This window comes from Lemur catta, chromosome 8, assembly GCF_020740605.2.
Source record: "Lemur catta isolate mLemCat1 chromosome 8, mLemCat1.pri, whole genome shotgun sequence".
NCBI classification, from domain to species: Eukaryota; Metazoa; Chordata; class Mammalia; order Primates; family Lemuridae; genus Lemur; species Lemur catta.
The window spans coordinates 25891825-25911073 of NC_059135.1; the positions used below are offsets into that span (position 1 = coordinate 25891825).

General features: G+C 38.6%; 1 protein-coding gene across 7 annotated transcripts in view; it reads left to right on the plus strand.

The window, feature by feature from the left end:
- The window catches only part of KLF7 (Kruppel like factor 7), a 401896-nt gene that overhangs the window by 285663 nt on the left and 96984 nt on the right, over positions 1–19249 (plus strand). For 4 of the 7 annotated variants that reach the window (XR_006736990.1, XR_006736995.1, XR_006736991.1 and 1 more), the window contains one exon: positions 7313–7601. The exons of 1 other annotated variant lie outside the window; for it this stretch is intronic. The gene's annotated coding sequence lies outside the window, so the exon portion shown is untranslated. 2 more of the 7 variants (XR_006736994.1, XR_006736992.1) reach the window with 2 other exon arrangements.

Consider the following 19249-nt stretch of genomic DNA (forward strand, 5'->3'; position numbering starts at 1 on the left):
TTTGCATGCAGCAGCCGTTACTACACGACACAGAACATCAATGTGCTGGCACAAAACTCTACACGAACCAATGTGTCATTTATGTCCTATTGACATCGTTCCCTATTTACCAGTCATAGATGAGCTATTTCACTTTCTGGAAACATGTTTAGGAGCACAGGAGACTAGATTTACAAAGTTTGAATAAAGAAGGTCTACAGAATTATCCTTCTTTAATATTCACTGGTTTTATACCGACGTAGGCCCCTGATGGCTTACAGAAGTCTCTCATGTGACCTCTGCCGTCATTTTAAAAGTTTTGAGTTGGTGTGTTCAACATTGAAACATTCAGAGATTGTATATACAAATATAGATTTGGGGCTCCTTATTCCTATGTGGTGATAAGTCAGTGGCCTGGTAGCTGCCTCCCACTCAGATGGTGACTCCATTCATTTATGTTTCCTGCATGGTCCTGTGGCTATGGGTTGGCAAGGCTGGTTATACTTTGCATTCTCCGGGGCTCAGTTCACATCTACGTGTGTTCATAAGCTGGGTGTTTGTAACTTAGGGAATGCCTGCATTTTATTTATATCCACAATCCTTTTGTGGCCTTCTCATTACCCCAAAATGCATACTCTTTAATTTAAAAGTGACCCAGATCCATACTAAACAGGTCACAGGTAAGTGAGATAAATGAATCCCAGAAATAGAAAAAGAAATAATGAGTTTTATGGGCAAATCAAACATTACCTTCCTAATTATCACAGCTAGATGCTTAAGGATGATCTGTTGATCACCTTTGGGTAGTGAGTATTTTAATGCATTCTTTTAAATTTAATTTTATTTGATTGCTGTGTTTCTTATGGAAGGACAAGTTTATATAATGTCAATGTAATTTTATTAACTGCCTCCCACATAATTGCTTTAAAATAAGTTAATTCTTTATTGCTATACCTTGAGGTTCTATTATTATTAACATAACAGAACATAAAGCCTTTCCTTTTTTGTGTGTCACAACTACCTAATTATTATCTTTTTCTATTGATCTTATGATTGAGATAAAATCAATACAGATTTGCATATTTGGGTTGTATTTTTCAAACCATATGATGGATGCCTCCTTTTATTAATCTGGAAAATAAAAATGGCACCAGGCTACTCCCCCATGTAATCTTATGCCTAAAACGTTTTGCTTTGGAATTTGGCATTTCTTCACATCTGATTCCTATAGCATGTAGGAACCATCTCATCCCATCGTCAGTAGAGTGAATAATTAAGAACCCTGCTTGTGTGTTTGATTATGGAAGGGTTTGTATACTGTTTAAGTCCTATCTCAAACAGAGAGTTTATAGTCCTTAACTTGCATTTGATGGATGTGTGTTCACTGCATCAAATTCATCCTGTCTTGTTCCAACAATGATTGACAGCCTTGATTTAAGACTAATAAATTAAAGGCGGATTATTCTAAGAATGGCTACCATTCCCTATCAGAATGAGAATGTTCTATAGAAGACACAAAATTCACAACCTTAGTTATTATGGCTTTTTCAAACAGAGAGTAGAAATAAAGAGATTATAAAAGTATAAATATATAAAATGTTAACGTAATAGTTTCTTTTCTCCTTCTGGTTTTTCTTGGTTAAAAGATTATTGACAAAAATCATGAGCAATCACCTAGCATGAGGTAATTTAGTGAATTATAACTGAATTTTAAAAGTAATTGTTAATTTAATATCCTATCAGACTTAGAAGCTCAACACTGTTCTTTTTCGTGTTATTGCTAATCAGTTGTGTTTTCAGGGTGAGATTCATTGCATTTTTTCCCTGTCCTCTCCATCACTCAAATGTTATATATAGACTTTTTTAAAAATGGGCTTTAGTTGTTGATTTTGTAATCAGTCAAAGACCTTATGATTTTCCATATCATTGTCTCTCTGGTATCACAGAGTATTTCCATGGAAAGTGAAGTGTAACAGAAGATCAAGTGTATTTCCCAGAAAAGAGCATCTCTCACCTTCTAAGCCTCATCTGCTACTACATCTACTGCTGTTGCTGTTTCAAACCATTCTTCACCAAATGTTTCTTTTGTTTTCACTTTTATCTCTGGGTTCTTAAGTCAATACAAAACCACTTTACATGAATTTCCCTTCCCCCAAGTAGACACTTATTTTACATTTTTAAAGCTCCACATTGTAATGATTTCCAACAAGGATTTATATTTTCACTTTTGGTAATTTTATTCATAATTATTAAATAAGTTATTGAATAGATACATGAATTTTCTCTATGACCTGCAGAAATATTTTTAAAAATTATTTTTGAGGAATTTCCACTTAGGAAGGCAGCCTATGATTGTGCACAGCATGCTGCCTTCTACTGCCAGTTTCACGGCCCCACGACACAGATGTTGCCAGTGACAGGACGGAACAGCGAGCCCGCAGCCCTTCTACCACCCTCTTTGGAAAGAGCACTGGATTGGGAGTTTGGAGAGCGGTCCTGACCTTTATGATGTAAATATTTAGTCCCCCACCTCTTACCATAAATGGTTTCAGACTACTTAAAAATGCTGCAACAATATATAAAGCCATAAAAAGGAAGTCACAAGCCGGCACAAATGAAATGAGAACCAGAAATGGGCCAAGCCTAGGACCAACGCAGTTGCCATTGTTCAGCTTCAAATTAAGAACAACTTTACCATCCAGGCTCTGTCCCTAACATGCTGGTGGGACTGTCAGCAAGATACTTCGTCTCTCTGGGCTGTGATTTCTTCAGTTAAAAAGTGCAAAGATTGAATCAGTAGATGATTTCTGAATTATTACCCAGCTTTAAAATCCCAGGTTTCTGTGATTTGGGGCTTTTATGAATCATTCAGCCAAACATAAAGAAAAAATTGGTTTTAGGGTTGAGGCAATATCTTGCGAGTCTGACCAGTTATCTTGCAGATGGGGGTACTGTTGATTGTGATATAGACAGTGCAGGAGAGTGTGGGGATGTGTAACCTGGCTCCACTTGGTGGGGAGGGGGTGTCAAAGCTGGCCCCCCTTTCATTTCCACAGTGACAGTATATACCGCTAACCCCCAAAGAACAGCATCTTCTGCTTTGCTCTGACCTGCAGAGTCTCCTTTCAACATGGGAAACAATCAGTTTTTCAGATTTATTTATTCGTTCACATAGATGTAAATATCTGACTTCTTTTTAAATATCTGACTACTTATTTTTATTTATTTATTTATTTTTATTATTATAGTAATTTATAGTTTTTACACTATATATATTTATATTACAAAGACACTTTAAGCAATACAGAAGAGTAAAGGCAGAAGGTAGAAGGAAAAAAAAAGCAGCAAACAAAAGACACAGTAAATCGCTCAACACAGAAATCATAATCATTGATTGCTCAGGTAAAGCTACTTTGAGAGAGATTAGGTAAATAGAAATGTTTTTATCATACTGGGTAATATCACACTTACTATTTTAAACAATAAGAATTGATTTTAATTTAAGTCAAATTTAATAGGAAAGAAAACTCAACTGAAATAAATCAAAATAAATTTCTAGGCTTAAAATAAGTGCTTGCTTCCAAATATCTGTTGCAGGAAAGAGACCTTTGCCTTAACTTATCCCACATATTTATGTTCACTTACAAGGAGGAACAGAGACCAAAAAATTTCATGCTGACCTCATTCTTATCACTCTATTATTTTCTTCTACTATGATGTTTAAGTGCAACATATATGACCATACCTAGAGTATAATTCCAGTTAAACTTGAGTATTTGGACCAATGGTACCATGAGCATATGGACTGCCTCGCCAAAAGAAAAAAGAAAAAAAAAAGTCCATATGTTTATGTTTAATGTGTGATCCACAGGGAGTTTTTAGAGCGATGATATCATGGCCCTGAGCATAAGCAGAGTATGGCATGTGCTCCTTTGCACACACAAAATGACTGGCTTACTTTTTAAACCTGGAGAGAGGCAGGATGATCAAATAGATGTGTTCAAGGGAGCCCAAGGATCACACCCTGACTCCCACATCCTATTCAATAATTCAGTGGTTTCCAAAGCAGATTATGCACATGGAAAACACAAGATAATCCATGAGAGGAAAATGAATTTTAAACTCCTTCTTACAAAATCTCTATTTTTGGTGTATGCTTTATAATGTGTATACTATATTAGTAGAGTAGTACAAGTATATCATTTACAAAGAAATGAATAAAAATATTCACTTTTAGGGTGCATGCTTAAAATTTTCGTAGAGGTAGGAGTGCCAAGTCAAGACTTAAAGCCCCTGCATTAAATGGTGATGTGGAGCCGGCCGGGGACTTTCTTTGTGATTTTGACTCTCCATTTGTAAACTGAAGCTCTTCTCCCCTCTCCTTCTCCCCCCTCCCATCCAGAGAAGTTGGGAGGCCAAGAGAGAACACTGTTGCCCTAAAGAGCAAAAATTCCATAAACATTATGCATTAACTGGGGTAATGTAATTCAGATTTAAAAATCATTTTCCAGCATTTATTTTACTTCCTATGTTAATGGTCTCCATCTCCTGTGTTTAATTCATGTTTGTGGGCATTCTCCCAAATACATATTCTGAATTAAATTAAGAAGCCAGAAAAATGTCTAGGAGAGGCTTTTCACTATACCTGACAGATTCATATTAAATCTTCATATCTTAATATATGACTGAAGGGGAATCACATAAATGGACTCTGAATTTCTCCCATGTACCTCATTTACAAGAGTACCTTGGCTTGCGGAGAGTTTGCCTCTCGTTGGCCATGAGAACATTTATTAGAATATCTCTTAGTTATTAACACAGAAAGTGTGTTTGCCTATTTGTGCATGCACTGAAAGAAATGTAGTTCTCTTGCTACTTAATCTTGGGGCTTGTTTAGATTGTAATACGTTATACATGGATTGAAAAATAACTAAATCCAAGAGCTGATTTAGGGGAGACTGAAGAGTAGAGGGCTGATCGGCAGACAGGGGAAGAAGTGGAGAGAGCCACACTGCTCAACATTCCTTGGGTTTCTGAGATTTGGAGACCCAGCCACTCAGTGAATCCAGGCAGCGGAGCTCTTAATGCCTAACACTGTGGCTGTATTAGTTTGCTGGGGCTGCCATAACAAAGTACCACCCACTGGGTGGCTTAAACATCAGAAGTGTATTTTCTCACAGTTCTACAGGCTGTAAGCCGGAGTTCGAGGTGTTGGCAGGGCTGATTTCTTCTGAGGCCTCTCTCCTCGGCTTGTAGATGGCCACCTTCTCCCTGTGTCTTCCCTTGGTCTTCCCTCTGTATGTGTCTGTGTCCTCATCTCTTCTTCCTATGAGGATACCAGTCATACTGGATTAGGGCCCACCCTAATGACCTCATTTTGATTGAATTACCTCTTTGAAGACCGTATCTCCATACAGTCTCATTCTGGAATACTAGGGAGTTAGGACTTCAATATATGCATTTGGGGCACCACCCAATTTGACCCATAAACAGTGGCATTCCCCCAGGTGATGGCTGTATAGCCATCCCAACAGCATTCTAGCTAAGCTATAGATAAATTCACGCCGGATAGGAAGTTTCTTTGGTCTGGACTATCTTTATACGCTATTGTGAAATGCTTTATCTTGTAGTTGTTAAATAAAGTTTGTTGCTTTCCATGACAGAAGTGGCTATATTCCAGAAATGAATCAAGTGCTTCCTATTCCTTTTCTGTGATGAAGGAAGGAGAAGGAAGAAAATTGGGGATGTTAGTACTGCCGACTACTATTGTACGCTATTCAGGAGTACGTGTTTTAATCCCATTTGTAGGTCTCATTTACATGGAAAGAATTTTATTTATATATTAGCATAAATTTGGTTTATTTTCCTCCTGATTCAGTCCCACCTGAAGGGACTTGAACTCTTCTGAATATAGAGAAAAGGGTCAAAATACAATTGGTTTGCTAAGCTGTCATACAAGATTCTCTTGCTAACATTTGCAGTATTTTTCTTGGCTGACCAAGCACTTTTCTCCCTGGAAAGTAAACAGAAAACAGCTGTCTATGAAATGGGTCAGAGCAAATATATTTGGTCAGGTGCAGGATAAATAGATCATAGATTGACTAAAATAGTCCTAAACAAAACAAAACAAATCTGTAAGCCACACAGACCCAATCTGAAGGCTTTCAAAGGCAAAAAACAAACAAAACAAAAAATCTAATGTGTTTATGACTCATTCATAGTTCTATTAAAGGTGTGTTTTCTAAAGCTTTATTTTCACAACTATAGGTGACCAAAGCACCCACCAACTAACCCAAAACCCTGGCCCTGATAGAAGTTTTACAAACTATGATATCTCATGATGTTGTAGAGCATGGAGATGGTCTAGAGATTCTATACAACTTACGATTTTGAACTCTCAAAATCATAGAGGACATATGGAATGATTACTGCCTCAAGAGACAGGAAGACAATATGACAGGTTGATAACCCAATTTGATATTCCAGATAATAATGATTATTCTTTTAATGACCAGGAAAGAATTGAAGGAAATATGTGGACAGAAGGTGTAGAGAAAGAAAACATTCACCATGAAAAAGAAAAAGCCCATCAAAATTCATCACTTCCACCAAAAATGAAACAAAATAACACTTCATTTGTGTTTGCAAAGACAATGAGAAATTTAAGTAATCCAGTAGATATCAACTTCCAAGTATCTTTAGTTTTTTCCTATTCTATTTCAATTGTATCAGTTCCTTAGCAAAACCCACTCTCATTACAGCTGTCAGCTGGGATCACAGAATTTTAAAGTTCAGTGGGAACTTAGAAATTTTCCTACCTTTCAATGATATTGCTGTATCTTGGCTTTCCCTCCACTTCTCTATGTGTGTCAGTCTTCTGTGAAGCCCCTTCTCTCTCTGTCCATCCTCAGATATTGGTGATTCAGTCCTTCATGTTCTTTTCAGTCTTCCTGGGTGATCATATTCACTCCCATGCTTTCAGCTGCCATTCTTGTGCTTATCACTCCCAATTAATATCTTCTGAACCACAGTCCGCACACCCAGCTCTCCACTGTCCATCTCTACCTTGATACCACTTAACTCCTTTATATTCAGAACTGAACATTCCAACATCCCCAAATGAATTTTCATTGTTCCCAACTGTGGTAGCCAGTCCGCAAGATGACACCCCATGACCCCTGCCTCTTGGTCTTCATGCCCTTGTGTACCTTTCCCCCCACTGCTGATCATTGTAGAATGAAAGAACATTGTAGAAATGACAAAGCATGTCTCCCAAGGCTGGGTCATAAAAGGCATTGTGGCTTCTTTCTCTCTCTTGCACCATTTGCTCTAGGGAAGCCTGCTGCTATGTCATGAGGAACCTTAACAGTGCTATGGAGAGGACCGTGTGGCATGGGTGACACCTCCTGCCAATAATCAGCACCAACTTGCCAGGCACATGATCAAGCTAAGCTGAAAGCAGCAGATCTCCAGCCCCAATCAGGCTTCGGATGACTGTAGCCTCAGCCAACACCCTATCAATCACCTCATCAGGACCCTGAACCAGAGCCCTCTAGCTAAGCCACTCTCGAGCCCTACCCCATGGGAACTGTGAAATAATAAATGTTTATTGTTATTTTGGGCCACTAAGTTTGGGGGTAATTTGTCATGCAGCAAATATATAACCAATACCCCAACAAAAGCTGAAACTCCTGCCTTTCCTCCCTCAGTGCCTGCACCACAAGTTCAGCAATCCATACAAGAAATAATGAGACCCCTGTATAAGGTAGTGGCAAGAAACAAATGGACTAAATAGACATTTAAAAAGTATTTGATGGACCTTGGTGACAGGAGGTGGGGTGGTTAGGGAGTAGCCACTTCTACCCTGCCTCTCCTGAGCAGTGGTTACCAGTCTCTCAGGTTGCAGACAGTGGATGGCTTCCCTCCTTCTACCCGCATCCACCTTCTCATTTCATGGCTGAGCTGAATCATCCTGGATTTTAAATGCTGACAGTGGAGATCATGGCCATGCCCATATACTGTTGTCTCTGAGCCTCCTGTGACTGCAAAGACCCCTGTAGAACAGACCAGAGTGGGAGGTGGGGAGGGGCTTGGCTCCTATGAATCAAACAGCAACCTGGAGAGACGGAACACCCCTACCTTCAGCAGCGGATCGGGGCAGCTGGCAGAGGAATGGACATACCGTGCATCTTTCATTAGAGCTGAGACCAACCTCTAGCTTGGAGTCCCGTGGAAGGGAAACAGCCTTAACCCCACAGCAGGGAGCACAGTGTCAAGCAGGGATATTGCAGCAGAGTTGCAGCAAAGACTCTGCAGTACCGTAGGAAAGGATGTTTCCAAGGAGGGGCTAAAAGGGTTCTCCTTAAGAAGAGGACTGGGAGATGAGTAAGAGATGGGGGAGGCAGGGAAGGGATGGTCACCTAGCCATAGCATCACCAGAATTCCATTCAGAGTCCTTAGAAGGTTGTCCCCAAATTGCCCTGACCCACATGTGTCAGCTCTGAAACCATCCAAAATACCCAGTCTTCTGTGCTATGCGTAAGGGCATTTGGAAAAGAAGACCCCTAATTTGGAAATGTGTTCTGATGCTGAATCACTCTTTCAACTGAAAATTCTTTCTTGTGTATCGTTACACTCCATTTTCTGTCTTTAAGGAAAGCTAATTAATTCCAACATAGGGAGTGGGTTAAAGGACCGATTTTTCACAACTGTTTGACCTCACATCATCTTGACTTTCAGTGTCCTGATTTTTATTTTGCATCTATAAATCAAAAATGATGAGTAACCTGCTTTATAGAAACACAATGAAGGTGAGGAGATACAATGTAAAAATATATTTCGAGCTGAGCCAGAAAGACAGAAATCACTGTTTAAACCAGTGTGTTATTATAATCCTCACTATTACTAATAATGACAGTTATAGCTGCAGTGGTAAGTTTACATGCAGAAAGGAGAGAACAGAGTGATTTCTAGTTTGGGCAAAGATGTGCACATGAATTTTAAAAAAGATGAGTGTAACACTTAGCTAGCACTTGATTTTGCATTTGTTATAAGGGAGCAATTGAGAATTTCTATCTTTTGGAGTGTGTGTGTGTATAGCGTACAAAGAACAAGCATTATTTTCTATTTGAGGCCAAAACTGGAAATCAGGATGACTTCAAGTTTTGTTCATTAACTTTCACACCTTTCTAACAATAGCCCCCAGATACATTAAAACCAATCTTTTACTGTCTAATTTGGGGACATTTTCTGGTGTGGATGGTCATAAATCTTGAGAGGAGGTATTGCTCATTTCTTTTGAGAATTAATGGTGATTTCTAGGTGGGAGATGGAGTCATGTATCACACCCTCGAGCACTATGTTTTCCCAGCAGAGACGCTCAATGGAAGTCTGGCGGCTTTTGTGGTTGCCAGCAATTTCATGCTTACTGTCCGAAGCAGAAAGGGCACATCATCAGATTCTTCCTTCTAATGCAATCTAGTCTTCCTGGAATTTGCAATATTTCTCTAATATGGATAGGGAATATTTTTTTGAGAGTGCACAGTCATGTTAAAGTAAATACCCTGGAGAAATACTCTCAATTAAAATTCAGAAGGTTTAAAAATCCAGGCTAGAAAGGATTTCCCTGACCTACAAAACCTAATAAGATTTTTCCTTTCCATTTTCTCCCTTCTCACCGCCCCTAAGTGTATGGAGCCATCCTGCTTTCTTACCTGGTGGCCCCATTTAGCTCTGCCCTCTAGACATTTAAGTCAGAGAATGGTTTTAAAGAATGTTTTGAGGAAACTTGACATACTGATCTACTCTCCAACTCAATGATTTTTCTTTTTCTTTTCTTTTTTTTTCTTAGAGTGGAAAAGAGAAAAAAACCCACAAAAGCAAAGCAATAATAAATTTTTTTAGTCAAGTAAGAAAAATTTGACCAGGAGATAAAGAGGTAGAATTTGCTGTGATTGAGAAAGTTAATACAAGAAAAGCTTCGAAAGCAGGGATTTTGAAAGCAGGATGCAGGGGGGTGCAGACGTGCAGTGAGATGGACTCATGTTAGAGAGTGGCCCTCTCCGTGGGGCCCAGGGGCTGGCAATTCATCTCTCTTGGTCTCATCTATGAAGTGAGCTAAGAATGTCTAGATTGGAGAGTTTCTTCGTGAGTTATACACATTGTATATGTAACACACCAATGCAATTTGAGTATAGTGCCTCAAACATAGGTGCTCAATTATTATTTAGCGTTATCATTATAAAAACTTAAATGCCTGTGTACGAAGCAAAGAAAATTCTCTTCTTCTGTGAATGTGTTCTTATGAGGATTACAGTTAAAAGAATAGCTATTCAACTAAAATTAATTAAAACTTCCAGGTTAGAACCAAGAAGCAGGCATGCAGCCACTGAAATGAATGCAAGGGGATGATAGTGTCCATCAGAGATTACTCCTGCTCGGAGGCAGGGCTAGGACTAGGGAGAGGTAAGAGAAGTGTCCAGGGAGAGCACTCCCACCCCCTCAGCCACAGGTCCTGCAGGCGCTGAGCCTGTGCCCATACAGCACTGAGAGTGCGCCGGTCCTGCCCCACCTTAGTGCCTCTCCTGTTCAGAGGACATCCCGCCTGGCTCCTTGGCAGGGTACCTTGCCCTGTCCCCAGTGCTTTCTTTCACACTCCCACAGTATCTGGAGACACAATAGCCACTGTTGTCAGACTTCTTCGACTTCCCCAAGAACTCCAAAAAGAGATCATTACGGGACCTGGCATGAGAGAGGGAACAGAGGTACGTTTCAGACTATAAAATTTAACTGCAGAGTTGATTTCATGTTCAGCCATCAAAATACACAGAGGGACTTGCTAAAATTTCCACAGTTGGGGGCAAAAAGTCACGACCTCATTCTCTCTCACACCAGTCAGTATAAATGCTAAGAATAGCAAGCAGGATCTTTTATATTGGCTTCTTAAGAACAACATTGGGGGCTGGAGGACACCAGTCATCTTTAAGAACTAGCAACAAAAGGAAGTTTGATGGCAGTTGGTGGACAGCCTCCAACATACATATTGTTCTTAGACATTGTTTTCAAAATGTCTGGAAAGGTAGAGTAGTTTCGTTATTCAATTAACTCAACGCCATTCTCAGTCTAAATCATTTAGAAACATAGCCTGATAAAAACTGTTGCTCTGGATTAATTGGTATTATTTGATAAAATTATACAAAGCCAGTTTTTTGAGAGTGGTAATAGATTAGGAATGTGTTTTTCTGTAAGTAACAGAAAACCCAACTACAATGACTATTAGCATGGAAATTTCTTTTTCTCATGTAACAAGATATCCAGAGTTAGGCAGTTCCTGATGCCGGTTCAAAGCCTTGATTCTCTTGGTCTTTCTCTCGTAGTCACAATCTGGCTGGGTAGCTCCAACTCCTGAGGCAGTATGTAAGGCAGAGCAGGGGAAGGACCATGCTGTCCCCTTTACAAGGAAAGCAAAAGCCTTCCCAGCCACCCACACTGCCCTCTTGATACGGGTTGAATTGTGTCTGTCTCCAAAAAAGATATGTTGGCATCCCAAACCCCAGTAGCTCCAAATCTGAATTTATTTGGAGATAGGTCTTTCCAGAGGTAATCAAGTTAAAATGGGATTGTTAGGGTGGACCTTAACCCAATATGACTGGTGTCCTTATAAAAAAGGGGAAATTGGACATAGAGACATGTATACTGGGAGAACGCTATGTGAACGGGACATGTCCATCTATAAGCCAAGCAGAGAGGCTTGGAACAGATCTTTTCCTCACTGCCCTTAGAAGGAATCAATTCTACGAGCTCCTTGGTTTCAGACTGCTAACCTCCAGAACTATGTTTAAGCCACCCAGGTTGTGGTACTTTGTCATGACAAACTAATACATCTCAGAAGACCTCTTTTTACATCTTATTAGCCGGAACCATACCTTTGGCACCCCCAACTATAATAGAGTCTGGGCAAGTATGTATTTAGCTGAACATATTCCAAAGCATTAGGATGCTGGTAGCAAGGGGGGAAAGTGGGTGGGGGGATAACCAAGAGCATTTTCCACAGGGAAAAATTCTTGTGCTTAACATGTGGCCATATAATGGGTAACTCTCCCTCCAATGCTAGTCACAGATTTGAAGTAACACATTGGGGATAAAGTTGTGCAATGGAAAGAATACAAGGCACTCACTTTGCCACTACTTGCTGTACAGTTTTGCACAAGTTGCTTTAACCTCTGAGCCTAACCTGTTTTATCTGACAAATGGGAATAATAATCTATGCTCTTAGCATTTTAATGCTAGCAACATAGTGGAGCTGTTGTGAGGAACAAATAAAATAGCAGATACAAAAGTAGCTTTGAATATATAGTAGTCTATTCAGATGTTAAGGATAATTAAGAGGGAGATATTTCAGTTTCTATGTCTTGGGAATGAAGGAAAGTTGGAACAAAGTAGACTTCTCTTAGAAGTTAGAGTAAGTGGAAAGGGGAATGGCAGTTTCTCAAAATCTAATTCTTAGAAAGCACCATCAGACAGTGTGGAAGTAACACCACAGGAAACAACTCTATTACCTCAGAGTAAATAGCAGTCAGGTGGGTGGGTATGGCCAGAAGGACTCAGCTCTAGACCTTCGGAAGCCATTTACAACTTTAGAAAAAGATGGCTTACAGACCTTGGCCTATAACAATGCTTCTCTAAGTTTCTTTATTTGTTTTGAGACAGGATCTCGCTATATGGCCTGGGTTAGCTTTGAACTAGGATCCTCCTACCTCAGTCTCCCAAGTAGCTGGGGCTACAGGTGCATGCCACTGTGCCCAGCTTGCTTCTCTAACTTTAATGTGCACACAAATCACCTGGGGATTTTGTTAAGATGCATATTGCAGTTTAGTAGGTCTGGGTTGTGCCTGCCATTCTGCACCTCTAATGAACTCTCAGGTGTTGTCAGTGTTACCTGTCTGAGGCCCACACTTGGAATAGCAAGGTCTATATCACTGAAAGAGAAGCTGACCTGAGAAGGACAGGAAGTTTTCAAAACTAAAATTCTGACATGTAGGGGAATAACCCTACTGAGGACAATGTAAGGAACCTAAAGATTCTATCCTATCTTGGGGGGTATCTTCAACAAACTCAGTTTCCAAAAGAATGTGTAAAAGTTGGATGGAAAGATGCATAACTTAGTACAATTATAAACAAATGGTGTAGACTTGTCTAGAAGGCATTAGAATAGAGAGAGCTATGTTATCTAAAAATTAAAGAGCAATGCTAAGGGTACCTGAAAGATAAGCCTGTGGCCAAGATCCTATTTTCCTTAGTACTATGAGTATCCTTATAACAATCTATTTGGGGGTTCATCAGAATCCCCTCTTGGGTCAGACTATACTTTGATTCTTGACATCATTTCTTAGCAAAATTCTAGAATTAATTATTAAACTGATAGCATGTATGGACCTCGAAAGGAAAGCCACAATTTCCAGGAACCAGCATCTGTGCCCTAAGTTGGAGTCAGGCCATATAGCACAATGGCCTTATTTAAGAGGTGACCCAGCCAGAGGCAAAGGGATTGTGGACACAATATATCTAAGCAAAGTATCCATTGAAACCTTTCATGGAATCTTCATGGACAAGATGATGAGAGATCTATGATAAACACACGTTGGCTTTATAAGTCCTCCTAAATGTACTTTGATGGAGGTCAACTTGGAAGGAAGTCTTTAAAAGGGTTCATCATTCTAGTTTTGTCTATAGACATTGTCCTCTGAGATTTGATAAAGCAAAGCACAGGGTAGTGGCTAAGCATTCAGGCTTTGGAATCAGCTCACTTGGCATTATCACTTAGGAGCTGTGGCCCAAGGTCAGTTACTTAACCTCTCTGTGCCTAAGCTTTTTTGTATATGTGTAATAGGTATACAATTCGTAGCTAATTCAGAATGCTGTTGTGAACATAAACTAATACATGTACAACATTCAGAACAGTGCCTTGCAGGTAGCAAGCTTCATACATGTTAGCTATTATCATTAGGCCTATCCAATTTGTAGGTGACATGGAAATGAGAAAGGTAACAAATGTGTTAGACCATAAATTTGAAAAGATTTTGACAGAAAGGAAACTTGAGCTGAATTTTAAAAAATGAAGTTTAAGAAGTGTAAATAAAAGTCTTGTCTTGGGACAAAATAACAAGGAAAGAATGAGGGAGTCTGTTTTTATTATACATTAGTGCATGTGATAAATGACCTATAGGTTTTTAGTTGATTGTAAGTTTAATATAAGTTAACCATGAGATGCACTTACAAAACAATTAGATTTAGGTTGCCTTAACAGAAATAAAGTGTTGGGAACAAAGAAAAATATAATCCAATTCTGCCCCTGCCCTGATTGGACCACACTTGGAATAACAGATCCCATTCTAGTCAAAATTCCTCACAGCAGCCATTGAAGAACAAGCATACACAAACACAAAGACCATGTGATCCTCTCAATAGACATAGAAAAAGCATTTGACAAAAGTCAGCACCCTTTTATGATAAGAACTCTTAAGAAAATAGGCATAGATGGAACATATCTCAAAATCATAAAAGCCATATATGACAAACCCACAGCCAACATAATGCTGAATGGGGAAAAATAGAAAGCATTCCCGCTTAGAACTGGAACCAGACAAGTTAGCCCACTGTCATCTCTTCTATTCAACATAGTGCTGGAAGTCCTAGCTAGAGTAGTCAGGCAAGAGAAGGAAATCAGGGGTATCCAAATGGGGAAAGAAGAGGTCAAACTATCGCTCTTTGCTGATGATATGATCTTATATCTAGAAAACCCCAAAGATTCTGCAAAGAGACTCCTGGAATTGATAAATAAATTCAGTAAAGTTTCAGGTAACAAAATTAACGTACACAAATCAGTAGCATTGCTATACATCAACAACAGTCATGCTGAGAATAAAATCAAAGACTCAATACCTTTCACAATAGCAACAAAGAAAATAAAATACCTAGGAATATATTTAACCAAGGAGGTGAAAGACCTATACAAGGAGAACTACGAAACACTGAGGAAAGAAATTGCAGAGGATGTAAACAAATGGAAAAACATATCATGCTCATGGATCAGCAGAATCAATGTTATTAAAATGTCTATAATATACAAAGTGATTTACAGATTCAATGTAATACCCATTAAAATACCAATGTCATTTTTATTCAGATCTAGAAAAAATAATTCTACATTTTGTATGGAACCAGAAAAGATCCTGAATAGGCAAAGCAACCTTACGCAAAAGGAACAAATCAGGAGCCATCACTTTACCAGACTTCAAGCTGTATTACAAGGATATAGTCATCAAAACAGCATGGTACTGGGACAAGAACAGAGACATTGACCAATAGACCAGAACAAAGAACTCAGATATAAAACCATCCTCATATTGCCATCTGATCTTTGAAAAAGCAGACAAAAACATACACTCAGGAAAAGAATCCCTATTCAATAAATGGTACTGGGAAAACTGGATAGCCACATGTAGAAGACTGAAACAGTATCCACACCTCTCATCACTCACAAAAATTAATTCATGATGGATAACAGTGCCTTAAACCTAAGGCACTATAAGAATTCTAGAAGAAAATGTTGGAAAAACTCTTACAGATATTGAGTTAGGCATACGCAACAAACCAAAACATTAGAGGACTTGAACCCATATTTTATAGAGAATTATTTTGAAGAACTGGGGATGTTTGTTCTAAGGAAGAGAGGACTTACGGAATATTTCATAATTGCCTTTGCCTTTATATTCTTTTAAGGGCCGATATATGAAAGGAGAAAGAGATATATTGGTGGGGGTGCTATACAAGACAAAACATGCCAATATGAGGAAGTTAGAGTCCATGTGAACTTCACCTCAATCTTAGAAAGAAATGATTAAGAACTACCTGCAAATGGAATAGACTGCTTCAGGTGGGGGCAAGCAAGGGTTCCTGCTCACTTGAATGCTTAAACCATAGCTGGTGGAATAATTCCTGGTAAAAAATCAATTTGTTCACCAATCACGCTTTCAGGAAGCAGTAGGTTACTCATACTGAGGACACGTACTGGTGGTGTACTGGGCAAATTTGGTCTAAGATTGTGTAGTGTTTTCTTCATGCAATATATTTGTGTGTGTGTGTGTGTGTGTATATATATATAGAGCAAATTGGATTCTTCAGCAAAATTAAAAAATCAGGAGATTTCATATAAAAATCCAATTTTCTAGCTTTCCTTGAATAATCATAAGATCTTTAGCAGCAAATGGGGGATCTGTATTCCTTCACAGTCACAGACGGCTGGAGTTGAGGAGTTACTGCCTCTTTTACATGGGATGCGTCCTCTCCATTTATCCACCATCCTGACCTGGCCCATCTCACTCATTTAGGTTACCTGTCTAGTCTACAAGCATTTGAGTCTGTGATTCATGTGCTAGTCTCTAGAGTCTCTCCTTACTCTGAAGAGCTAGAAATGTCTCTAATCAGTTTTGTCCTGCAAACATTACGAGAAAAAGTTAGCTAAATCTATACAAAGGTGGGCAAAATTCAGACACACATGGAGACTGGGAATGTGTTATATAGTAACTGCAATTATAGAAAATGTTGAGATAGCAAATGTTGAAAGGTAGGTCTACATTAAGAAGCAAAATAAAGTAATATTTATTTGAATATTGGTTACAATGTACATGTTTTAAATATATACAGTTTTTGCTGATATCTTCCTAATCTGTGACAACCATTCCATTCTTCATGTGTCATCACAGACTATTGAATTGCATTAATAGGTGGATGGATGGATCAATGGATAGAAGTTATACTGGAAGGATAGAGAACATAGAGAAAACTGTAACCAAATGAGTCCTGTTACTTCTTTCTATGACATATAATCATGTAATAGGCATTTTATTAAGTATCTATTGTGTGTTAAGCATGGTGCCAGGTTCTGGGGGATGCAGAAAAGGAGTGAAAAAAAGGAAATGCTCTGAAGGGCTTGCTTTTACTCTTATTGTTAGTTTTAGCTAAAAAGTTAGGATTCTGAAATTTGAAATCCAGGCTCCTCCAGTTCAAATCCAGACTCTACTACTTCTGTGCTTTGTAATCTTGAGCAATTTACTTAACCTTTTAACAAAATAGGGATGATGCCAATAATATCTATTCCTTGGTGGCGTTTGGAGGATTAAATGGGAGAATCCATGTAAGAGCATTTAGTACAGCACTTGGAGCTTAGTGAGCATTCGACAAATTACTCTAAACTAGCTTCAGTCGAACACCTATAGAAGGATTGTCAAAATAAGAAAAAAAGCCGTGCACACACGTGCACACACGCACATAGGCCCTCACTCAAAACTGGTCTTGCTTTGCTATCCTCCTCCTCTCCCTCCTCCACCTCCTTGACATCCTCCCCGTCCTTGACATCCTCCCCCTCCTTGACATCCTCCCCCTCCTACTTTCTCTGAAACTTTAAGGTTACATTTTTTTTTCCAACAATTTATTGTGGACATTTTTAAACATATAACAAGATTGGAAGACTTTTCCAGTGAATAACCATAACCAAGTGAAATTCTGTGCTCTAGGGGCATCAATTCACACTAAACAAATTTACAAGGAACTAATGTATAAAGAACAACATGGCTTAATCAGTGTTTAATGGGAGACACAGCTAGAATGACAATGGTTACCTGTTATATTTCTTCTTCCCTTATCCTTTGCTACTTGAATTCTGTCTTTTATTTAATACTAACAGTTTTTTGTATCATAGTTCTTGGTTTTATTGTATTTATTCATACTTCTCTGCAAGTAGAAGAAATAAACAATGTATGTAAATATATGAAAATTAATACTACATGTTTATAAAGGGCAATCTCCTATAGGTCAGTTCATTCAGAAGATGAAATCATAGATCAGAAGGTTGCTATGGTAAAGACAAATCAGAAAGGAGAAATTCAAGGTTGCCAAATACTTACTTTAAAGCTACTAAAATAGATCTATTTCCAGCCTAAGTGATCTTAAAGGTCACTTAGGACATCCTTTACCCCAGGACAATGTGGAAAAAACTTGTTTTTAACCAATTCTTATTGTCTTGCTTTCCTTTTGCTGATGCTGTTACTAGTTCACAGAAAAGTCTATTGTTACATTACCTTGTGAAATATTACAATATTCAAGATTACAGTCTCTCTTAAAATGTAACAAATGTACCAATGTTTCCTGATACACTGGGAAGTACCTTATTTTCTAAAAACCATTTTATCTCCAAATCACTCTGTAAAGTGTGTTCTTTGACAATGTGTCTCATATACTTTGTGTAGATTTTGGTAATTTTAATTATGGAGATTTTTGCTAGAAGCCACAGAACTTCTATTTGCTTTCAAGCACATTTGACATCATTTGAGCTAATACTATTTCCTCCTGTTTAGGCCAACTTGACAGAATACAGCACAAACAATACTGGAGAAAGAGTAATATTTTTAAATTTTATTAAAAATATGTTGTATGTTCTTTAATAAATTTTTACAAATAATAGTTTATCTGAGCCATAGCAGATAATAGATTGTCTATAGGGTGATCAGCCAAATGTTCCCTAGGACTTTATAATCTCAAAGGCAATGATGCACAGGGACATGTAGAAAGGACCAAACAAAAGGGACTGATTTAACACATTCCTCAAAGATTGAAAATCAATATTACAGAAAAGCAAAGAGTAGCTTAATTTGTGGCAGAGAGAGAGCTAGGAGGAATTTCACATTTGGACAAATTGGGTAGAGGGATTGAGCCTCTCTGAGTTGTATTGCCTTTTGGCCTTCATCGAATGGGATTGCTCTAGCTTCCCAAACGACAAAAGCAGGCCAAGTGCATGCCACCCGTGATGCCTAGCTTGGGAGAAGCCACAAGGAAATGACTCTATAAACATGACCATATTTGCTCAGAACAATCTCTGAGCATTGGAAAGCAGTAGGAAGAGATAAGAGTTGGGAGAGAATGGTGAAGCATTCTGAGGTGGGCACAAAAGCTTTCTTTCTCCCATTTAGACCACACAAATGACTAGTCTTAATGCCTTTGACTAGCTTATTCCTGAGAAGCACAGTAACCAGTATTAAAAACTGTGACTCAGCTGACTATTCTAATCATTCAAATAAGCATCCTTGTGGTCAAGAAAATCCAGTGGAACTTAAATGAGCTACCAGTCAGCAAAAACTGCTTCTGACATTATTCATCTTCCAAACTACCCAGATCTATCATATACATAAAACTCATCATTGGGCACTTGTAGAAT